The sequence below is a fragment of the Pseudophryne corroboree genome, chromosome 1, assembly GCF_028390025.1.
Source record: "Pseudophryne corroboree isolate aPseCor3 chromosome 1, aPseCor3.hap2, whole genome shotgun sequence".
In the NCBI taxonomy this organism is placed as follows: Eukaryota; Metazoa; Chordata; class Amphibia; order Anura; family Myobatrachidae; genus Pseudophryne; species Pseudophryne corroboree.
Genome location: NC_086444.1, coordinates 514751938 through 514777400, shown reverse-complemented (window position 1 = coordinate 514777400; position 25463 = coordinate 514751938). Strand labels below are relative to the sequence as shown.

The window sequence follows — 25463 nt, the reverse complement described above, 5'->3', positions numbered from 1 at the left end:
ACCGCCGAGTTCCGGAGAGGACTGTGGAAGCGGATACCTCCGCAAATGCGCCAAAACCAGAACACAATATAAAGCGGCCTAGGCCGCAGCACGCGGCAGAGCCGCCACTCACGAAACCAAACGAGATCCTCTAAAGACTGTCACAGGAAAATGAGGACCAGGAGAACTCCTTGGGATGAGATGACAAACACCAAGACTCAGGAACTCAGAGGACTGGAATGACCGGGCACAGCAGGCCAGGAACAGACGTTAACCAACATGAGCAGCATGCAGGAAACTATCACCGGCGTCTGTGTGAGGCACTGAGAAGGTATTTAGCAGGGAATCCTCCAACCAGAGTCCAGAGCCTGATTACAATGAACGTCGTGCAGCTGCCCTGCTGCACGACCAGAAAACATGTGTGCACAGTTAACTAATTAACCCTGCAACAGGGAACGCGGTCCGTCCTTGGCGTCCCCGTTGCTAGGGTCCCAGCGGCTCGGCGCGCCCGGCGTCCCAGCGTTGCTAGGGAGCCGGCGGCTCAGCGCGCACGGCGTCCTAGCGTTGCTAGGGACCCGGCGGCTCAGCTCGCTCGGTGTCCCTAGTTGCTAGGCGCCGGGCCGGGAGGAAGTCCCGGACCGCGTTGCCTAACAGTACCCCCCCTTGAGGAGGGGTCAACGAACCCCTAAAGCCAGGTTTCTGAGGAAATTCCTGAAAGAATAATCTCTTGAGTTTAGGGGCATGTAGATCCTTATCCAGGACCCAAGACCTTTCCTCCGGACCATAGTCTTTCCAGTGAACCAAAAAATAAAGCCGGCCCCGGGAAACTTTTGAATCTAACACCTTCTCTACCAAGAACTCCTGTTGTCCCTGCACATCCACTGGAGATCTACCCTGGGAGGTCCTCCGAGGAAATCTGCTGGAAGAAACATTGTTTCAACAGGGAACAATGGAAAGTATTCCCAATTCTGAGAGATCTTGGCAAGCGTAGCCGAAAAGCAACTGGTTTGACCTTCTTAATGATAAGAAACGGTCCAATAAATTTGGGTCCCAGTCTAGCCGAGGGTTGTCGAAGCTTGATGTTGCGAGTTGACAACCATACCTTATCTCCCACCTTAAAAGTGCAAGGACGTCGGAGCCTATCAGAAAATTTCTTTTCTCGGAAGGCCGCTTTTCTGAGGGCAAGGTGCACTTTTCCCCAAATTGCTCTGAGATGGGAGGTTGAGGTCAACGAGGAAACTGGAGAATGATGGAAAAAAGAGTTGGCTCTAGGATGAAAACCAAAGACTGAAAAGAATGGGGACTCCTTGGTGGAGGAATGACAAGAGTTATTATAAGCAAATTCGGCCAAAGGAAGAAACTCGGACCAATCATTCTGGAGTTTGGTCGAATACAAGCGTAAGTACTGTTTTAATGACTGGTTGACTCGTTCGGTTTGCCCGTTAGACTGTGGATGGTAACCCGATGTTAAAGACAGTTTCATCTTCAATGAGGCACAAAAACGTTTCCAGAATCGTGCGATGAATTGTGGACCCCGATCAGAGACAACATCAGTGGGCAAACCATGGAGCCTGAGCACATGGCGGAGGAACAAAACTGCCAACCCTTGAGCAGAGGGTAATCGGGGAAGAGCAATGAAATGAGCCATTTTACTAAAACGGTCCACTACCACCCAAATGACTCGCAATCCGGCTGAAAGGGGAAGGTCCACCACGAAATCCATGGAAATATGAGACCATGGCCTGAGAGGAACGGCTAAAGGCAAAAGTTGCCCGATAGGCAACGAACGAGGAACCTTATGCTGTGCACAAACCTGACAGGAATGGACGAATTCCTTAACGTCTTTAGAAAGACTAGGCCAATACACTGAGCGAGAGACTAACTCCAAGGTCTTAGTGATACCCGGATGCCCCGAGACTTTGTTGTCATGAAACTCAGTTAAAACAGTGCCTCTCAAAAATTCAGGGACAAAAAGACGACCAGCAGGAGTAAGTCTAGGAGCTTGGTGTTGAAGCTGGTTTAACTGAGTAAATAAATCCTGTGTGAGGCCTGCCCGGATGACTGAAGATGGAACTATGGGGGTAGTAACAGGATTGCTATTGTGAACCGGAAGAAAGCAATGGGACAGGGCATCTGCTTTCGTATTCTTGGAACCCGGCCTGAAGGTGATTATAAACCTGAAACGAGTAAAAAACAATGCCCAACGTACCTGCCGAGCATTAAGCCGTTTAGCTGATTCAATATATTGCAGGTTCTTATGGTCAGTAAAAACAGTAATAGTATGTCTAGCTCCCTCCAGCCAATGCCTCCATTCCTCGAAAGCCCATTTTACTGCCAGTAATTCCCGATTACCAACGTCATAATTGGATTCAGCGGAGGAGAATTTCCTGGACATGAAGGCACAAGGATGTAACTCCTGAGACTCCGGATCTTCCTGAGAAAGGATAGCCCCCACTCCAACCTCTGAGGCATCAACCTCCACAATAAAGGGAAGCTCCGGATTAGGATGTCTGAGGACAGGAGCTGAGACAAAGGCCTGCTTCAAGGCCCGGAAGGCTAACTTAGCTTCAAGCGACCAATTGGAGGGATCTGCTCCTTTTTTAGTCAAAGCTACTATGGGAGCGACCAGGTCAGAAAAAGTATGAATGAACCGCCTATAATAATTAGCAAACCCTAAAAAGCGCTGAATTGCTTTTAAATTAGTGGGTTGCGCCCAATTTTTCGGTTCCATGAAAAAACCCTGGGGAGAAATAATGTACCCCAAGAAAGACACCTCTGTGATGTGAAAATCACACTTCTCAAGCTTGGCATATAAATGATTCTCTCGTAATTTTTGAAGAACCAGACGCACCTGGGTAACATGTTGTTCCAAAGACTCCGAGTATATCAAAATGTCATCAAGATAAACGACCACGAACTTCCCAAGGAAGTCACGGAGAACATCGTTAATGAGGTCTTGAAAAACCGCCGGAGCATTTGACAGGCCGAACGGCATCACCAGGTATTCATAGTGACCCGACTGAGTGCTAAAAGCCGTCTTCCACTCATCCCCAGATTTTATTCGGATGAGGTTGTAAGCTCCCCTAAAATCAATTTTCGAAAAGATCACGGCGGAGCGTAACTGATCAAAAAGCACTGAAATTAATGGCAAAGGATAGGTGTTTTTCACAGAGATCTTATTCAGAGCCCTAAAATCAATACATGGTCTAAGTGACCCATCTTTTTTCTCAACAAAGAAAAATCCTGCACTCAACGGAGATTTTGAAGGCCTAATAAAACCTTTTTTAAGGCTTTCCTGAATGTAATTATTCATGGCCGTGGTTTCTGGCCGGGACAGGGCATATAATCTCCCCTTAGGCAAAGTGGTACCTGGTACTAACTCAATTGCACAATCGTAGGACCGATGGGGAGGCAGAATGTCCGCATTGCCTTTGGAGAACACATCGGCAAAATCCTAATATTCCACAGGAATAAGCTCTGGGACGATTGCTGCAACCCGGACTGGATAAGAAATACATTCCTTAGCACAAAAAGGACCCCATTGGGAAATCTCCCCGGACCGCCAATCAATGGTGGAATTATGAAAGGAAAGCCAAGGGTGACCCCAAACTACAGGAACTGCCGGACAATGTGTAAGGTAGAATTCTATATCTTCAGAATGTAAGGCTCCTACTGTAAGTAATACTGGAGGTGTGCGGTGAGTAATTATCCCATTGGAAAGCGGACCCCCATCTAACCCGTGCATGGTGATACGTTTATCCAATGGTATCTGTGGAATGCCTAAGGCCTTAGCCCAAGTTAAATCCATAAAATTTCCTGCAGCTCCAGTGTCGACAAAGGCCGACACCAATGAACTGAGGCTACCAAAGGAAATCTTAACAGGGACTAAGAGAGAGTCATTTGAGGAGATAAGCTGCAGACCTAAGTGAACCCCCTCACAATTCACTTGGTCAGAGCGTTTCCCGACTTGTTCGGGCAATTGCGAGCAATATGTCCCTTACCACCACAGTACAAACAAAGACCAGAACTTAATCTTCTGGTTCTTTCCTCTGGGGACAGCCGGGAGAGACCCATCTGCATGGGCTCCTCTACGTCCTCTGGAAAGGTATAAACACAAGGACTAGGCCTAACAGTTGTTCCTCTTTCAGCCCTCCGCTCTCGGAGACGACGATCTATTTTTATAGCAAGCTCCATGAGTTTATCGAGAGTCTCAGGAGCGGGGTACTGGAGGAGACTGTCTTTAATAAGTTCAGATAAACCGAGGCGAAACTGACTGCGCAGGGCCGGGTCATTCCAGCCACAGTCGTTCGACCAGCGGCGAAATTCGGTACAATACACCTCTGCTGGATTTTTACCTTGTTTGAGAGCACGCAGGTGACTCTCAGCTGACGCCTCTCTATCTGGGTCATCATACAACAGACCTAATGATTTTAAAAAAGCGTCTACAGATAACAAAGCAGGATCTTCAGCTTTTAACCCAAACGCCCAGGTCTGTGGATCCCCCTGGAGTAACGACATAATAATCCCAACCCGCTGAGATTCAGTACCAGAGGAACTAGGCCTTAAACGAAAATATAGCTTACAAGCTTCTTTAAAATTAAAAAACTCTTTTCGGTTACCCGAAAAACGGTCGGGTAAATGCATCTTTGGTTCAGGGACCACCCTCGGGGAGGCTCGCAAAAGATCTTCCTGCAATCTCACCCGAAGAGAAAGGTCCCGAACCATCTGAGTAAGTTTTTGAATTTGGTTAACTAAAAGCTGACCGGGATTTGGTCCTAACCCTGCCGGATTCATGAAGCCGGTTAACTCTTACCAAAACTGAATGGGAAAAAATGTAAAACCCCTTTTTTTTTTTTTTAGTTTTTGGGCCGGTGATAATGTTATGATTCTAATACTCAGGTCTGGGGTGATCTTATATGAAAGGACCTGAATACCAGAACGTAATGCTGGGAAAGGGGAAAGGAATGGGAATAGCCCCTGGCGCCCTATCTCCGTTGTCTCGCCCGTGCTGTCAGTACACTCTTGCGAGACTATGGTTGCTTGGGCCCATGGCAGCCGCATTTGAAGGGCGGATTACGTCTGCCCAACTCCGATGCCCCCTCAGGTCTTAATGAGAGACAAAGAGTGAACCGAGACAGGGTGATAACAAGGGGCCCTCTAACTAAACAACAAGGCCAGGGGCTACTAACAAACCTAAAACTAAAGTATGCGCGGATTACCGCCAGGGAAAAGGAAAACCAAAATACTCCACTTGTCCACTCTCCTACACGGCACCGCCGAGTTTCGGAGAGGACTGTGGAAGCGGATACCTCCGCAAATGCTCCAAAACCAGAACACAATATAAAGCGGCCTAGGCCGCAGCACGCGGCAGAGCCGCCACTCACGAAACCAAACGAGATCCTCTAAAGACTGTCACAGGAAAATGAGGACCAGGAGAACTCCTTGGGATGAGATGACAAACACCAAGACTCAGGAACTCAGAGGACTGGAATGACCGGGCACAGCAGACCAGGAACAGACGTTCACCAACATGAGCAGCATGCAGGAAACTATCACCGGCGTCTGTGTGAGGCACTGAGAAGGTATTTAGCAGGGAATCCTCCAACCAGAGTCCAGAGCCTGATTACAATGAACGTCGTGCAGCTGCCCTGCTGCACGACCAGAAAACATGTGTGCACAGTTAACTAATCAACCCTGCAACGGGGAACGCGGTCCGTCCGTGGCGTCCCCGTTGCTAGGGTCCCGGCGGCTCAGCGCGCCCGGCGTCCCAGCGTTGCTAGGGAGCCGGGGGCTCAGCGCGCACGGCGTCATAGCGTTGCTAGGGACCCGGCGGCTCAGCGCGCACGGCGTCCCTAGTTGCTAGGCGCCGGGCCGGGAGGAAGTCCCGGACCGCGGCACCTAACAGCTGGATGGATAAGCTAAGCGACCCAAGTGGCTGACACAAACACCTGGCCCATCTAGGAGTGGCACTGCAGTGTCAGACAGGATGGCAGATTAAAAAAATTGTCCCCAAACAGCACATGATGCAAAGAAAAAAAGAGGTGCAATGAGGTAGCTGTGTGACTAAGCTAGTATACTTGACGACACAGAGGTAGGTAGAGCAGTGGCCTACTGTACCGTACTGCTATATATTATATACTGGTGGTCAGCAAAATTATACACTGTCCTACTACTGTATTTATACTGCGCAAAACTTAAATGCACCACAGGTATGGATGGGATAGTATACTTGACGACACAGAGGTAGGTAGAGCAGTGGCCTACTGTACCGTACTGCTATATATTATATACTGGTGGTCAGCAAAATTATGCACTGTCCTACTACTATATATATACTGCGCAAAACTTAAATGCACCACAAGTATGGATGGATAGTATACTTGACGACACAGAGGTAGAGCAGTGGACTACTGTACCGTACTGCTATATATTATATACTGGTGGTCAGCAAAATTATGCACTGTCCTCGTACTATATACTACAATGCAGCACAAATATGGAGCGTTTTTCAGGCAGAGAACGTATAATACTGGTGGTCATTGGTCAGCAAAACTCTGCACTGTCCTCTTACTATATAATACTGGTGGTCCCCAGTCCCCACAATAAAGCAATTAGCACACTGAGCACAGATATGGAGCATTTTTCAGGCAGAGAACGTAGATATTTGCAGCACACTGAGCACAGATATTTGCAGCACACTGAGCACAGATATTTGCAGCACACTGAGCACAGATATTTGCAGCACACTGAACACAGAAACTGAGAGAACGCCAGCCACGTCCTCTCACAATCATCTCCAATGCACGAGTGAAAAATGGTGGCGACGCGCGGCTACTTATATAGAATATGAATCTCGCGAGAATCCGACAGCGGGATGATGACGTTCGAGCGCGCTCGGGTTAACCGAGCAAGGCAGGAGGATCCGAGTCTGCTCGGAACCGTGCAAAAAAGGGTGAAGTTCGGGGGGGTTCGGATCCCGAGGAACCGAACCCGCTCATCACTAATTATAATGTGGCATAATCTGACCTGGACGGCTCTGAAATGTGGCATAATCTGACCCGCTCTTTGTAATTTGGTAGAAAATGAACTAGAGGGCACATTAATGTTTCATAATCTGAACTGGGGTACTGTAATGTGGCACAATATGAACTGTAGGCTTTATAGTGTGGCACAATTTGAACTGGAGGTCACTGTAATTAGAGATGTATGCCAACCACAGTGTTTTGGTTTTGGATCTGTATTAATTCGTGTTTTGGTTTTAATTCTGCAAAATCACCCTCACGTGTTTTGATTTTGGTTGTGAACCCTAAAATCATGTAATTTGGGCCTGTTTTTGTTCCTACAGTATAATTAATCTCAATAACATTCATTTCCAGTTATTTCCAGTCAATTTTGACCACCTTACAGCTCATATATTGTTTTCACCAATATTGGTCAAAAGCTGCAGCGAGCTGGGTGGTTTGAAAGTGACAGAGCAGTAACACAAACACATGGGAGTTTATAGCAGGGACGTGCAGTCAGGGGAGGCAGGGGAGGCAGTGCCTCCCCTGTGATTAATTATTACAATCATACAATGAAGATACTTATGACACATAGTCTGTGTCATAAGTATCTTCTTTATTTAATTGTAATAATTTGATGCATGTAAATGCATTTGGGAGGCACTGATAGCAGTGCCTCCCGTGAATAATGAGAACGGGGCAGAGCGGGGGGCGGGGCCAAGCACTGGGCTGTATAAGCCCAATTCAAATAGATAGGGAAAGCGGCACTGAAAGAAGTGCCTCGCTGACAGGGACACCACCCCCATGTCAGCGAGGCACCTGTGATTGGGCAGCGGATCAAGTGCTGGATCCGCTGTCCAATCACCCACGCGACGCTGGAGGCGGAAGAGGCGGCGGGACCCGGTAGCTGTGACCGGCGTTGGAGTGTCGGGGCTGAAGCAGGAGTGAGGGGTGAGTTAGTTTTCTATTTGTTTTGTGTAATATGTCCCCGCAGTGCTCACCTCTCCACTGGGCCTGCCGCCTCCATATCCCGTCTGTATAGCCTCCGCTCAGACTGCTTGTTGTTGCCAGGCATCCCGTTACTAAGCAACGGGCCAGAGCGACAAGAGAGCCTCTCTCTTGTGCGGCTGTTCTCTCTCTCTCTCTCTCTCTCTCTCTCTTGTGCGGCTGTTCTCTCTCTCTCTCTCTCTCTCTCTCTGTAACTGCTTATTTTCATTCACTGTTACAGGTACTCCTATTGGATTCTGATTTTGCTGGACAAGTGGACGTGATTCTCGGCGTGGGATGTAGGTAAGTATTCTCTCATTTTTTACAGGTCCACTATAGGATTCTACTGGACAAGTGGACGTGATTCTCGGCGTGGGATTTAGGTAAGTATGTGTGAGCGTGTAAGTGTGTTATAATAAAATTTTACTTTCACGGTGTGTGTGTTGTGTTTTTATTTGGGTATTTTTTTTTTGTAGAACCACAAGTACCAGCGAGACCCTTATTTCCCCGAATGCTGGTACTTGAGGTTCTCCAAGTACCAGCAAGCGGGGGAGGCTTTCTGGGCCTTGTAGTTCCACAACAAAAAACAATATTCTTTTTTTAACACTCATGATTATCAGCCTGGCACCCACCGCCCAGGGGTGCTGGGGACAGCCTCGGGCTTCACCCCTGGCCCTTGGGTGCCTGGAGGGGGGGGACCCCTTGATTTAAGGGGTCCCCACTCCTCCCGGGAACCCCGGCCAGTGGTGACTAGTTGGGGGGGTAATGCCATGGCCGCAGGGACCTACGTAAATGTGTCCCCCGGCTGTGGCATTATGTCCCTGGCTAGTGGAGCCCGGTGCTGGTTTTAAAAATACGGCGGACCCCTACATCTTTTGTCCCCCGTATTTTTGGAACCAGGACCGGACTAAGAGCCCGGTGCTGGTTGTCTAAATACGGGGAACCCCTGTCCAATTTTTCCCCAGTATTCAAACAACCAGGACCGGCTCAAAGAGCCCGAGGCTGGTTATACTTAGGAGGGGGGACCTCACGCATTTTTTTTTACATTTTTTAACCCATTCAGACCCTTCTCCATTAAGTTAATGGAAGCCCTGGACAACAGAATTGCATTCATGTCCTCCTCCCACTCCCTTCCCAGTACCAAACACTCATTTTTTTTTCTATAAAAATGTACAATATATCACAAGTATGATGAGCAGGCAGGCAGCGGGAATTGGCGGCATCGGAGTGAGATGCAAATTAGTGGCGGAGGGATGGGTCAGTTTATGGTGGCCGAGTTTGTAAGCCAGTGGCAGGGGCAGCGGGGATCGACTCAGGGGCAGTAGCGGGCATTGGCTCGGCGGCGGTAGGGGTCATCGGCAGATTCGGCGGACATTATGGCTGTAGTGCCTCACCAGCCACTGACCTCACCGCACGCCACTGGTTTATAGCACATCTATGAAACATTGCCACACAGCAGTGGCAGAAAAGAAAATTGGTGGAATTGTCTTTGGGACCTCCTACCCACCCTTATGTTGGATATTAAAAAGGACAAGAACAGTTTAACAAACCAATCACTTCAGCGACAGGGACTGGCACTTTTGTGGCTAAAGTGCTTAGTTTGTTTTGGCCCACACAAAACAAGCTACCCATGGGCTTAAGGCCGCTAACAGTGTTGTTTTGTTAACGATCTCTTCTCTACCGTTGGAAAATGTTTTCATTATTATCCTCATCCTCATCAGTGTAAACATCATCATCATCATCATCATCACCACACAATGGGGGTCATTCCGAGTTGTTCGCTCGCTGACATTTTTAGCAGAATTGCGATCAGGCTAAAAACCGTCAGTTCTGCGCATGCGTATGGGCCGCAGGGCGCACGTGCGAATTACTTTCACACAAAACGATGCAATTTTACACAGGGCCGAGCGACACTTTTCAGTCGCTCTGCTGATCGGTGAGTGATTGACAGGAAGTGGGTATTTCTGGGTGGAAGCTGAGCGTTTTCCGGGAGTGTGCTAAAAAACGCAGGCGTGTCAGGTAAAAATGCAGGCGTGCCCGAGGAAACGGGGGAGTGGCTGGCCAAACGCAGGGCGTGTATGTGACGTCAAACCAGGAACCAAACAGTCTGCAGTGATCGCAATCTAGGAGTAGGTCTGGAGCTACTCAGAAACTGCAGGGAAATATTTAATAGCAGAACTGCTAACCTTTCGTTAGCAATTCTGCTAAGCTAAGATACACTCCCAGAGGGCGGCAGACTAGCGTGTGCATTGCTGCTAAAAGCAGCTAGCGAGCGAACAACTCAGAATGAGGGCCAATATTAACACTCATCTTCACTGAAATCACCATTACAGAAGTCTCTGTACTTTGGGAGCGATTCACTAAGGATTGTTTGCAGCAGCATTGTGATTGCAATACTTAGCAATGAAAATGCAGGAGGAAGTGCATTTGCAATGTTCATCTGCGATGGCAGGCTGAGTAAGCCTGAGCTTACCCCAAGTTTTGACCACAATAGCAATAGTATATAATACAATTGCTAGAGCTGTTGCCACAACATACAGTGTTATGGACAGAGTGGAGTTGCTGCACATGCCCAGTGGCAGGGGGACGCCCAGCACATGGTAAGTCCACCCCGCATGCCAGGTCCTGCCCCCCACCCCCTGCAGACATGCATTGCACGGTGGCGAAGCTTTTGCATGGTTCAGGTAGCCTTCTGCTTATGCAACCTAGCTGCGAAGACAGACAGCTACCCACCATGTTTTGGGTCACAGTGGCTGCGTGCAGGGCCGGTTGGGGCTAAAAATAGGCCCTGGCATTTTTGAAGCACACAGGCCCACCTCTGTTAGTTAGTCTATGCTCTTACAAATATAATTAATATTCTAACAACATACAAGCGTACATAATTTTTTATTAAAATACACACAACCAGTGGTTGAAGTGGAAATTTTTAAGTGGGGGTATGGAAATGTGAAGTTTGTAAATAAGCGCGCGCCTTTGGCGCACGCGCTCCGGAAAAGGGGCCGTGGCCACTCAAAAGGGGCGTGGCCTTCAGTGTGGTAAACTACACCATACACCCCTTATACGCATTATGCACCACAATAGTAGGACCCCTTATACTATCTAGTACTGGTGCCTCTTTCACATTATACCACACAGTATGAGCCAAAATTCACATTATAGCACCCGGTATGAGCCGAAATTTACATTATATGCCCCCAATAGTGCAGTGCCAGATCCACAATTGCCCCCACAGTGCCAGGTATACAAATGCCCCCACAGTGACAGATCCACAAATGCCCCCACAGTGCCAGGTATACAAATGCCCCCACAGTGCCAGGTATACAAATGCCCCCACAGTGACAGATCCACAAATGCCCCCACAGTGCCAGGTATACAAATGCCCCCACAGTGCCAGGTATACAAATGCCCCCACAGTGCCAGGTAAACAATTGCCCCCACAGTGCCAGGTATACAATTGCGCCCACAGTGCCAGGTATACAAATGCCCCAACAGTGCCAGGTATACAAATGAGCCCACAGTGCCAGGTAAACAATTGCCCCCACAGTGCCAGGTATACAAATGCCCCACAGTGCCAGGTAAACAATTGCCCCCACAGTGCCAGGTTAACAAATGCCCCACAGTGCCAGCCAATTGCCCCCACAGTGCCAGGTATACCGTTTACCCCACAGCAGCCAGTGCTGCAGCTGCTTACCGCTGCTGCACTGCTACTGCTGCTGCTGCTGCTCCTCCGGGCTGTGAGGGACGGGGGTGAGTCAGGAGAGCAGAGCGCCCGCCAGCGCGGCTGTGTCTGGCGCTACGGCGTGTAGCGGACTTCGTTCAAACCAGCCGCCGGTTCGTGAGCCAATCAGAGCTCGCGGACCAGCGGCTTCTGATTGGCTGCCGGTCCGCGAGCTCTGATTGGCTCACGAACCGGCGGTTGGTTTGAAGTCTGCTATACGCCGCCGCACCAGACACAGCCGCGCTGGCGGGCGCTCTCCTCTCTGTGTGAAGCAGTTTCGTCTCCTAGGCAACCGGAGACTTCCTCAAGACTTGAGGAAGTCTCCGGTTGCCTAGGAGACGAAACACGTTGACGCCCACTCCACATTGGTTTCTGTTTGGCCTAATCTGTCCGTAGAACGGACCTACTGCTTCACACAGCCACAGCATCCTTCTGCACGCTGCACGCCGGGCGCTCCAGCCGGCAACTACCCGCTGATTACATCCCGAGAGGCTGCAGACTGGTGTTTATAGCCGGCGGTACTCTGCAACATTCATCGTCAAAGGCTCACCATTGTCTTCAAAACCGGCGAGTACCAGCTAATTACCGCTTACGGCTGTCCGCAGCGGCTTCAATCATATTCAACATTCCACTTGTTCATACCGGGTGCCTGCTATTGTCCTCCGCAGTGGGGTCCATTACCCGTGGTGTGGAATCAATCATGGAAGCCTCCTGACAAAGTCACTAATCAGGGTGAGCTTTGGCGATTGGAACGGTAACTCAATTCTATACTAATTACCTACACATGTGCAATATATCATAAAACGGACCCTGCATTTAATCATTCCAGGAACCAGCACAATGGTAACTATTCATTGCAATTTTTATAAATCACTCATTAAGAGACTGCATTATCATATTTGCGGGACCTTTTTTTTTTTTTTTTCATTTAATTTGATACTGGGACGCCAGTGTCTAGTAATTTAACCTTAACCAAACAGAGCAAACAAGTTACTTTTAAATACATTGTATATTGTTTACACTGCTTGCATAGAGAGTAATTTATTGCTACAAATTTTATGTATATATGTGTTTCATGTTGCTAATTTTAATAGACCGAATATAAAACTGGTTATTTATAATTGAAGTTGTACTGAGTCAATTATTATACATGACAGACTGCACACTGGTTTTACAAAGTGTTATTTGGCGCAGAGTAATTTCTTTTTCTGTTTATTTGTTTTAACTATAAGCAACCTAGCAAGTTGCTTTTTACTCAGCTGCCAATTCACATTTTTTATTTTTTATTTTCTGATTTTCTATAATTAGCGCCGGATTAACAGACCTGTGACATTTGTCTAGATCTGTTGTCCACCAAAATAGCTTCATAGCAATTTTTTTACACTTGCGACAGGCCCTTTTTAATTAGGCCCTTTGCTGTGTGTATGGATCTGAGTGCTCAATCAGTGCACTGAACCAGAGAGTAGCTGCCAGGAAAAAGAGACAGGTGCCTTACAATTAGGTAGGAGACTTAAGGGCCCTACCCACTTGCCGAGGTGCCCGATGTCCAAAACGGCGGATGGGCGACCTGGCGGCGGGGGTGACAGGGGGATCGAAGTTTCTTCACTGCCCCCGTCACCCGGCCCCGGGATCCGGTCTGAAGATCGACAGTGTCTAGGTCGACAATGTTTAGGTCGACCACTATAGGTCGACAGTCACTAGGTCGACATGGATGGAAGGTCGACAGGGTTTCTAGGTCGACATGTGCTAGGTCGACAGGTCTAAAGGTCGACATGAGTTTTTCACATTTTTTTTGTGTGGATTTTTTCATACTTAACGATCCACGTGGACTACGATTGGAACGGTAAAGTGTGCCGAGCGAAGCGGTAGCGGAGCGAAGGCACCATGCGAGGGGACGCGGTGCACTAATTTGGGATCCCGGTCACTTTACGAAGAAAACAACACCAAAAAAAAAATCCTCATGTCGACCTTTAGACCTGTCGACCTAGCACATGTCGACCTAGAAACCCTGTCGACCTTCCATCCATGTCGACCTAGTGACTGTCGACCTATAGTGGTCGACCTAAACATTGTCGACCTATCGATAAAACGAACCACACCCCCCGGCCCCATAGCCATGCATGCTAATATGGACGAGATTGTCCATATTGGCTTGCATGTTTAAACGAGCCGGCACCAACGATGAGCAAGCGCTTAGCGATATCCAAATGGCCAGGGGGGCTCCAGCGGGAAAAACCCCTCCACCTAAATTATATGGCACGCACTGGGCACTAAACATGAGTCTGAAGTCCAAAAGTTTGTTCAGCTGGCATTTAGGGCAACACTGATTAAAGAGGATGAGCTAGTGTTGCGCTCATATACAGGGTTACCAGACGTCCCTGCACTATTTGCCCCGGGTATTGACCCAGCTCTAACATCAATAGAGGGTGAAAAAAGATATAACGACCCCACTGACCGCACTTTTAGAAAGATACAGTATAAAATAGCGGACGTAGCCTGGCCCCTCCTGTACGTACTCGACAAAGCCAAAAGAGAAGGGGAATCCAGCGTCTCCCTAGAATCACTAGTGGCATCCAAGCTTGCTCTACTTAAGGCCATTAGCAGGGCAATGCTGATTATAGGCCAGACCTTTAATCACATTACAAATATCCGCAGATCTAGATGGCTTACTACCGCAGGCCTAGCAGATCTAGCTCCAAGGTCACTAGAATTCCCTAACTTGGATAATGCTGACCTTTTCGGGCCCCAAGTCATTGAGGAAATAAAAATACTACACAAGGCTTGTAAATCTTTCTCTGTCCTCAATAAAGGCAATGAGCAGTTCAAAGAGCCCTTTCCCCAAGGGGGCCGGACTTCAAGAGCCACAGGTCCGACCCAAGACTTCCAAGGCACAAGAAGAACCCAGACAGGAAGCTTCGGTAAAAGAACAAATGGCGCCCCTAGAGTATCGTCCTCTAACACTTGGAACAACTCCAAGAGAGGACGCAATTTCGGTAACCATACCCACACACCCTGCTCCACACAAAACACTCAATCAAGCTTTTGCAGAATGGCAAATGATTTCAACAGACAAATGGTTGATGAGAACAATTCAGCTCGGCCTGAACCTTCCCCTAATTCGGTTCCCACGCCAGATACGCCATATTCCTTGTTCAAGGAATTGCAGTCCTCAACTAGACGAGGTGCTTACAATAGCTCTGCTTCAGGGGAAAATAGAACCAGCAGAGCCAGCAGTTTCAGGCTGGATAAGCCATTTGTTTCCAATAATCAAACAAGACGATTCCGTAAGACCAGTGTTAAATGTCAGAGGGCTGAACCGTTACCTAAAACCAAAAAGGTTTCGCATGTAGGGTATCACAGACATTCCATACCTACTCACAAGGGACTGCTTCTGCATAAAAATAGATTTAAAAGAAGCTTTCCACTCTATATCGGTTCACCCCAACCACAGGCGGTTCCTCAGATTCGCTTGGAAAGACAGTATATACCAGTGGACTGTCATGGTATTTGGCCTCTCCTGTGGCACCTTATACATTTACACGGGTCATGAAATCGGTAATATCCCATATGCGCCAGCAGGGTGTACTCTGCATCGTTTACCTAGACGACATATTAATAGTGCACCCGGACCTCAATACTATTCTGAAACACAGAGAACTAGCCCTCTCCCTGTTATCCAGTTTGGGCTTCATTCTGAACACCCAAAAGTCCATCCTTACCCCAACCAGAACATTAACGTTTTTGGGGTTCGATCTGAACACCCATTCTTTCTCTCTAGCGGTCCCACCAGACAAATGGCTACACACAAAACTTTTTATACAAAAAACTGTACACAAACGCAGACTGTCACTCCGGGACTTAGCGAAAATCATTGGGAAGATGATTGCGACATCCCCAGGGTTTCGACACGCACCCCTACTATGCAGAGAAATGCAGGGTCTTCTCAGATCCCTAATTCATACCCAATACACCTGGACAGATACGATATTCCTGTCAAAGAGAGTGAGACAGAATTGTTCCAATGGAACAGTCTTCCTATTCCTCCTCCTCGCCCTCTCCTAGACCCCTCACCCTCCACTACAATAACCACAAACACGTCTCTAACAGGATGGGGAGGCTTCTCACAAGAAAGAGCAGTCAGGGGCACTTGGTCGCCCGAGGAATCCCAACTGTTCATAAACATCTTAGAACTACGGGCGGCAAAACTAGCTTTAAAAGCCCTAGTTACCAAACACATTACGAACACTTGCATACAACTATGGTCCTCATTCCGAGTTGATCGCTCGCTAGCTGCTTTTAGCAGCAGTGCACACGCTAGGCCGTCGCCCTCTGGAAGTGTATCTTAGCTTGGCAGAAGTTCGAACGAAAGGTTAGCAGTACTGCTCGGAAAAATTTTCATGCAGTTTTTGAGCAGCTCCAGACCTACTCCTATCTTGCGATCCCCTCAGTCAGTTTAGTTCCTGCTTTGACGTCACAAACACGCCCTGCGTTCGGCCAGCCACTCCCCCGTTTCCCCAGCCACGCCTGCGTTTTTACCTGACATGCCTGAGTTTTTTAGCACACTCCCAGAAAACGGCCAGTTAACACCCAGAAACACCCACTTCCTGTCAATCATTCACCGATCAACCCAGCAACAGAAAAGCGTTGCTCGACCTTGTGTACAACTGCATAGTTTTGTGTGAAATTACTTTGCGCGTGCATACTGCGGCCCGTACGCATGCGCAGAAATGCCGCTTTTTCACCTAATCGCTCGCTGCGACCGAAAGCAGCTAGCGATCAACTCAGAATGAGGGCCTATGTTTGGACAACACAACAGCAGTGTCGTACATAAACAAAATAGGAGGCACCAAATCAATATCACTTTGCAGAGAAGTCCTAGAAATTTGTCAATGGGCAACCCAAAGAGACATAATTCTTCTCGCATCCGGGTCAACTAAATGAACTGGCAGTCTCGTTATCCCGCGAGAAAATTTCCCTAAACTCTGTGGCACTAAAAAGTAAAGTCTTCCAAAAAATACTAGATACTTTCGGAAAATTAGAAATAGACCTCTTCGCCAATCCCACAAATGCCCAGATCCCATGCTTCATATCCAGAATATGGACCAAAGGGGTATGGAAAATGGATGCGATGTCCTTCCCATGGACGGACATTCCTCACCCTTACGCATTCCCTCCCCAGCCCTTCTACTGAAAGTCCTTCAAAAAATCAGAGAAGACCGGGTACCCCAGACAGTGCTAGTGTACCCTCTGTGGCCATCCATAGTATGGTTTCCCCTAATCAGCCCACTACGCATAGGCCCCAAAATTCCCCTGAGACTGTCCAGGGAATGCTTCCAGGGAACTCCCGACATACTGGAGTCTCTTTCCCAGTGCATGTGGGTGGCAATATCACTGGGCTGTTAACTGACCTTTCCCTAGCATCTCCCACAAAAGCACTAATTAACGCTTCCATAAGACCCCGCACTAGAGCTAGATATTGTGCAATTATCAAAGAATTAGATCTCTGGAGATCTCAACAAAATTCATCCACCCGGGGTTCACTACTCCATTTAGCTTTAGACTTTCTGGCCTCTAAATACCAAGCTGGTCTAGCCTCGGCTACAATAAGATCGTATGGCTCTGCTTTGGCCATTATGATTCCAAATCTAGCTCACAATAAACTCTACATCCGCCTTCTATGAGGTATTCACCTCTCTAGGCCCATCCAACCAAAATATTCTAATACCTGGGACATTGAACCATTCCTATCATTCCTGGCTTCCTGGGAAGCAGACACTAACATCAGTATACTTTCTCGCAAACTGGCATCCCTACTAGCGCTGGTTATAGCATCAAGAGGGGTCGAACTTACCCTTATTCATATCTCAGACCCATGGCTATCGTGCACCCCAACAGGATACCATATCATCCTCAAGGGACATGCAAAAACCTCTTCGTTCAATACCCCAATAGTAGAATTTGATATTATACAAGATACCTCAGAACCTAATCTATGCGTGGCTGCATGCTTATCAACCTACCTTTCCCTAACGTCACCTATTAGGGACAATATCACCCAGCTTTTCATCACCTGTAGAAAACCCTATCGTCCCGCTAAATCCGCAACAATTAGGGGATGGATAGTAACTTCTATGAGGGAAGCAGGAATTGATACAGACCGTTTTAAAAGCCATTCCCTTCGGGGCGCAGCTGCAACAAGAGCGGCTGCTAAAGGCATTCTGCTGCAGTCAATTATGTTAGTGGCAAGATGGTCCTCTGCACATACTTTTGCAAGACACTATTGGAGACCAACCGATCTGCAAAAGATCGAGTTTCTCAGAGCAACCACCAGGTATGTGGTAGTCTACCCACCTGCTGTTGCTAGGTGGCAAGCGTCCCGAAGAACAAAACACTGGTTTGCTGGAATCTATGATCTACAAACCGGATTTGTTATAGGGAACAGGGTTGCCACCTAGCAACAGCTCCCACCCGTCCCACCCTTGGTTTTCACCAACGTAGCTAGGTCTGTTGTTTCCTCTTGAGAACTCTACCGGATATTATTATCCCACTTTTCTTCCCTAAGGCGGTCCAAGGGACCAAAAGAAGCCGCAAGCAGCTGCTAATAAAGAACAGACGTAGACGTCATCCTTCCTCTAAGAATTAAGCCGAATGTGGCTCCAGGCTCTACTTGTTTCAAGTTTCGTTCCTACTACTTTCATTTACAACATTCAGTTCGTAAAGCCATTGCTATAGCCCAACTGTTGCCATAGGGCTGTCAGTTTACAGTTTAAATAAATCATTCTTGGTTTCAATGCACCTCCTGTTTGTAGTTTTTTCTTACAGTGACTAATCCAGGTGAAATTAAGCCTGAAGGTTATACTGCCTTCATATATAATTTGGGGACAGGTTTGTCACCAGTGAGCCGAAAAATCTAACCAGCGGTGGGGGCGTGCGCTCACGTGACCGCGCGCATGCACTTAATGCAACGTGCATGTGCCCGCGTGCGCGCCCGCCCACCGCCGGAGCTGTGTGGGAGAGGAGTGAAAACTCTTTCACTTTCTCTCAGCGTTTTCGGAAGGCTTGCTGGTGGCAACCCTGTTCCCTAGAACAAATCCGGTTTGCAGATCATAGATTCCTGCAAACCAGTGTTTTCTCGTGCCTCGGTACCATTGATTATATTAGTTTCTGGTAACAGAGAAACATAGAATTTGACAGTAGATAAGAACCGCTTGGCTCATCTAGTCTGCCTAGATACACACACACACACACACACACACACACACACACACACACACACACAAAAAACACTTAAGCTGGGTACACATTGAAAAATTTGCACTAAGATATCTGCCAGTTCTGTCTGGCGGAAATGAAAATCTGCTAATGGATGAGGGCAATGGCCAGTTGGCATTTGCTATCATCCATTACCAGATTTTCATTACAGCTAGCCAGATCTGGCAGATATCTTAGTGCAAATTTTTCCATGTGTACCCAACTTTATACACTGAGGTTAATTTTGTCAGGAGCCAATTAACCTACCAGTTTATTTTTGGGAGGAAACCAGAGTACTTGAAGGAAACACACACAAGTTTGTGGAGAATACACAAACTCCACACATATAGAGTCACGGTGGGAATCAAACCCATAACTCAGTGCTGTGAGACAGTAATGCTAACCATTACACTGTCCGTACTGGTACATCTGTGCATTACTACCATAAATCATTCCACTTTCCAGTAATCCTGTTCTCGTGCCCCTTCATCATCAACTAAAAATTAGCTAATGGGCATATAATAGTCACCAAAACTAAATCTCTCCATGGTTCATAGGTATACAATTGAGTGAAAGACTCTGGCTACATTGAAAGATGGCATTCTCTCGGTCTCTCAAGTTGTAAGGGGGGTTATACCATATAGGGGGTAATTCTGAGTTGATTGCAGCAGGAACTTTGTTAGCAGTTGGGCAAAACCATGTGCACTGCAGGTGGGGACAGATATAACATGTGCAGAGAGAGATAGATTTGGGTGTGGTGAGTTCAATCTGCAATCTAAATTGCAGTCCAAAAATAAAGCAGCCAGTATATACCTTGCACAGAAACAAAATAACCCACCCAAATCTAACTCTCTCTGCAAATGTTATATCTGGCCCCCCCCCCCCCCCCCTGCAGTGCACATGGGTGGTCATTCCGAGTTGTTCGCTCGCAAGCTGCTTTTAGCAGCTTTGCACACGCTAAGCCGCCGCCTACTGGGAGTGAATCTTAGCTTATCAAAATTGCGAACGAAAGATTAGCAAAATTGCGAAAAGACACTTCTTAGCAGTTTCTGAGTAGCTTCAATCTTACTCAGCATCTGCGATCAGTTCAGTGCTTGTCGTTCCTGGTTTGACGTCATAAACACACCCAGCGTTCGCCCAGACACTCCTCCGTTTCTCCAGCCACTCCCGCGTTTTTCACAGAAACGGTAGCGTTTTTTCACACACTCCCATAAAACGGCCTGTTTCCGCCCAGAAACACCCACTTCCTGTCAATCACACTACGATCACCAGAACGAAGAAAAAACCTCGTAATGCCATGAGTAAAATACCTAACTGCATAGCAAATTTACTTGGCGCAGTCGCAGTGCGAACATTGCGCATGCGCAGTTAGCTGAAAATCGCTGCGATGCGAAGAAAAATACAGAGCGAACAACTCGGAATGACCCCCATGGTTTTGCCAAACTGCTAAAAAATTTCCTGCTGCGATCAACTTGGAATTACCCCCATAGTCCACACAGGTGTCTGCCAGTTCTGAAAATTCACGTCATGTGTAAGGATACTCTATTATGCTAGGGGCTTGATACCTCTGATTGGCAAGAAAAACGCCTCAGTTTATTGCCACATTGATGCCACTTGGACCTATAATATCTGGGCCACTGTTACTGCCCAAGTCTGGCTTTGTTTTGGAGCCATCTCCATTGACGTTGAGGTGTTTCTTACATGCTTGCTAAATAACTTCCAGTGGGTCCCAAGCGAACTAGTTATACATACTGTATATATTCATGATTGATTCGGGATATTGGAGCTGACATCACTGAACTGTGGAGTCTCACTGCTAATGCCATTGTCTTGTCATTTTCTGGATAACAGGTACATTATACCTGACCACTCATACTGTTGGAACTGCATGATCTTTTATACACATTTATTATGTATCTATTGTGACATCTTTCATCTGCTGTGCATACCAATTTTGTTACTCACTTGACAAAGGAATGATTGATTTGCTCAATGTATCTTTACCTGTAGTCGGAAGGGGGGAGAGTGGGATAACAGGCAGTGAGATAGTGTAGGTGGAAATGTCAGCAATGGCTGGTGTGGATACACATTAGTAGAAGCACATATTATATTTCTAGCCCACCTGGGGAAGCAGCTTTGTTTGTATAGCTCTGAGAAAAGCTTCTAATGAGGAAAGGGGTACTTGCCCTACCTCTCCCTAGCCATTCTGAGCTGATCTGGGCTTACTGAAACTAGGACCCAGAATTTGAGTTGGGTAATAAGCATTAGTCTCAAAACCCTGTACTTGTGAATTAATGCTATGTTCTGGATATCCAAGCACTGTGTCTTTCTACTCCTGTACCGTTGCTGCATCTACTACAGTTATTAATGAGATGGCTAAATCACTGTGTAGTACATGTTTAATGTATGAATGTGCCCAAGTACGGTATAGGGTGGTCTGCCTCACCTTGTATGTGTACACGACTTTGTGGCACTAGATCTCTTTGTACTATTCCTGCTACTGTATGTTCTGTCTGTATCTCAGTGTGAATGCACTGAGGCTGACTGATTGCTGGGAGCAGCTGCTGAGCCTGTAGGCACCAGTTTTCAGCTTCTGTGCTGCTACTGGATAGATGGGCCTAAGGGCTGTAACACACTAGCCGGTTTTCCCCGGATGGCAAAAAGCCGGACAAACTTTGTCCGACTTTTTGCCATCCGACAGGGTCTTTCACACACAACAGCTTTGAGCCGTGTGTAATGCTGTGTGCATGCGCAGCATTAGACACGGCTTGAAAAAAAACCCATTGTGTGTGAAAGCTCCCCTTCACACACATGGTTCACTGCCTTCAAAGACGGCACGGCCCTGGCCCTGCAGCCAGACCTTCCAGTCAGAGCCGGATTAAGGGGGGGGGGGCCCCCCTGGGGGTAAGTACCCCGGGCCCCCCTTCCTAAAGGGGCCCCCCACCACAGATCGGAGATCTGACCGATCTGCGGTGCTGCGCTGCATTCCCGGCTCCCCTGGCAACCTATCAGCTGAGCCGCGGCGCCGGCGCCACCTAACAGTACAGGACAGCTGAGCGACGGCTCAGCTGTCCAATAGTGTGCTAGATAGCAGCCTGCGGCTCTGTCACTGAGCGCGCAGGCTGTTTGAAAGAATACACAGAGCGGTGTTTGCTTCTTAAAGGAACGCTCACTCTTCTGTCTCCTGCTCTACAGCAGCCTGCCAGCAAAAGTAAGGCTAGCTGGCTATATTATTATGGATCACGTTTGTGTGTGTATAGATTATATATATATATATATATATATATAGTGTTTATATATATAACTATGTGTATATTTCTGTGTGTGTGCATATACAGTATACTGTATGTAAACATACTGTGTATGCATGTATATATATGTGTGTGTAAGTACTATATAAGTGTATGTATATGTATATATATATATATATATATATATAATGCTAGGGTGTCCTCCTAGTTTAATATAGGTGGCTCTCCACAGGCTTTTAAATTAGTATGAATCTGTACCCTGAAAGTCTGCGGAGTGCTTACGGGATACCTATATATGTATATTGTGTGTATATATATATATATATATATATATATATGAAACGAAATAGAGGAGATGGCGCCAAGGGAGTTATATCAACGCCCTACCTAAAAACGGACCCTTACAGTACTCTCCGGATAAATTACGTCAGATAACAAATACTAACATAAAAATTTATTAAAACAACATATAAACCCGACACAAATGTTCATAAGTATACAGAGTTGATACATTTACATTTGTCGCACAATTTGAACAATCAGTTTGTAGTGATGAGAAAAAAGCGTAGATATATCACTACGATTTCCTCCTTCTCCTTATTGTAGATTCGGAGGTAACATCAGATAATAGATAGATAAATAACCCAACGCGTTTCGTCTTGTTCCAAGACTTCATCAGGGGTAAAATCTACAATTGTAGAATAATAAGTCAAAACAAATACATAGCAATAAGCATCTTACACTCACATATAACATGACATATTGGTATCAAAAGAACATGACATAGCAACATGAGGAGGAAAACAGAATAAATAACATGAAGAAAGAGGAAAAAAGAGAACCAAAAAGCACAGGTAGTGAAAAACATACCTCTTCATTTCAGAACGTATTGTCAGCACATAAAAGGTCATTCAAAGATGTATGAACAACGTTTCAATATTTCAATGGGACTTGATTGATACAGCGAGGACCATACCTAATTAAAAAACGTTTAATAACCTTTATTAATTAAAGGACACTTTTTGTTCAATTGGGCAGAGATTGGGATTAATCCAATGGAACGGCACATACCTCATATATCATCAGCTTGAGTCTGACATTCAGATATTCGAATATGGGGAAGATTCAAATGTGTATAGAATCTAACTGGTTCGCAAGCATAAGGAACCTAATAAATTGATTAATTGGGTATTAATTATAAGAACACCTACGAGTTCATAACTACGAGTTAGGAGATCTAAGAACCTTAAAAGTATCCTTGCTCCTAGTCAATTACAGACAGAACATCGGAAAAAAGATGATAATTCCAACCAACACCTACTCATGAAGAGAGCAGGGCTGTTTCCCTGCAATAAGTGCAATTGTTGCCGCTTCATCGACAAAAAGAGTTTCTGCTGGAAAGATGAGACTAAAAGGGTTTTTAGACTAAAGTCCATTGTTACGTGCAATACCAATTACGTCATCTATAAGATAGATTGCAGTTGCAAACTCTCTTATATTGGTAAAACAAAGAGGTGTCTCAAAATTAGAATACAGGAACACTTACGAAACATCAAGAATAAGGTCCAGAATCATAGCCTCCCCAGGCACTTCCAGGAAAAACATAGGTCCGAAATTCAGGGCTTAACATTTAATGTGGTGGAACATGTACCCGAAGATAAGAGGGGAGGAGATAGGGACCTCCAGCTTGCTCGAAGGGAATCTTTCTGGATTTATACTTTAAATACTCTTATACCGAAAGGGTTGAATGAGAATATCGATATGATAGCATTCCTTTGATGTAGATAAAGTGTATCTAGTGTGTAGAGATGGAGATATTGTCAGAGTAGTTAATGGCCAGTACTGAATTTTCATACTAATGTAACGTAGTTTCATTATATATCATGTGCACGTAGAGGAATTGAATGTCAGATCGATAAAAATCATAAGATTTCCCCGGTGTATTTATCATTGGTTATTAAATTTTACCACTTGACATACAGACGTGTACAAGTGGGGCCATTTTCAAGTTGATAACTCTTCATCTCATTCATTTTTTTCATACATACATCACGTTTCCAGTATATATACACTCATGTACATGTTTAACCATAAAGGACTTAAATTATTTATATAAAGATCAGACATATTTGTTTATAACTTATTTTTACTTTTATTATATTTATTTATTTATTTCGTTTATTATTTATCATTTTTTCATCAATATTCTTATTTTTAGGTTTATGTTTATTTCTATATATATATTTTTTATTTTTATTGTTATATATTATATATTATATATTATATTTTATATTTTATATATCTTTTTTTATTTTATTTTTATTTGTTTATTTATTATTTATTTTTTATTATATTTTTTTATAAATATTTTTTTATTATTATTATTTTTTTAATTTATTTATTAATTTTTGTTTTGTTGTTTGTTTGTTTGTTGTTGTTTTGTTGTTTTTTTATTTCCATTTATATTTTTAGTTTAATTTTACTTTTATTTATTTATTTATTTTCTTTCTTTTATTTATTTATAATTTTATTTTCTTTCTTTTATTTATTTATTATTTTATTATCGCTCCAGCGTCATGCAATACGATCAAGGGGAATTACCCACAGGGGATCAGTCTAATATGTAGGACATGAAACTGAGTTAAATGAGATGGGGTGTGTCCAACATCATTCCTGGCATTTAGCCAGGTTTGGTTTCCCTAAATAGTAACCAGAGAGACAGTGAAAAGCATTATGGGTAATATTAATCAATTAGGTATTTCCTCCTAAGGAGTTATTCTCATTATAATACCGTTAATACACTTAGTTTGATTATTTGAAAATTATAAATCTATGCACTTTTGGTTAAGTAATCTCCATTCTAATATAGTAAATGGAGCACATATATATAGAGCACCAATCACTTTGCAAGGGAAGTGATGTAATCACTTTTCCCTTTATAAAGGGTGGTTATCAGGTCCAATGCCTCATTATACAGAGACTTGGCTGTCAGCACTGCACTACTGGAGGGTAAGGTTTTGTTTTTTATTTTACAATAGTATATTATTAACTTTGAAAGTGGTCCCATTTATTAGTATACACTTTGTACCAACTATATGTATTTTATTGACTGGTTAACCACTAATCATTTATAAATGTAATTTTTTAAAGAGTATATGATATGCACTAATTATATATATTCACTATATAAATATGACAGATTTATTCATGAATATGAAACTAAGTTGTATGAGTTATACACTCACTTATATAATTTTTTATAGTTAATAGATCTTC

The 25463-nt window shown here is 45.4% G+C and overlaps 1 protein-coding gene and 2 long non-coding RNA genes across 3 annotated transcripts in view; 2 read left to right on the top strand and 1 right to left on the bottom strand.

Moving 5' to 3' along the window:
* The window catches only part of LOC134911599 (tectonin beta-propeller repeat-containing protein 1-like), a 127985-nt gene that overhangs the window by 57944 nt on the left and 44578 nt on the right, over positions 1-25463 (top strand). The window lies entirely within an intron of this gene.
* Positions 22667-23351, bottom strand: LOC134911528 (uncharacterized). Its single transcript, XR_010176680.1, has 3 exons — positions 23259-23351; positions 23058-23163; positions 22667-22875 (listed from the first exon to the last, which is right to left on the bottom strand). It is a non-coding gene; the product is annotated as an uncharacterized LOC134911528 (long non-coding RNA).
* Positions 25014-25463, top strand: part of LOC134911460 (uncharacterized) — a 1814-nt gene continuing 1364 nt past the window's right edge. The window contains exon 1 of the long non-coding RNA XR_010176617.1: positions 25014-25196. This is a non-coding gene — a long non-coding RNA (uncharacterized LOC134911460). The remainder of the gene's footprint in view (positions 25197-25463) is intronic.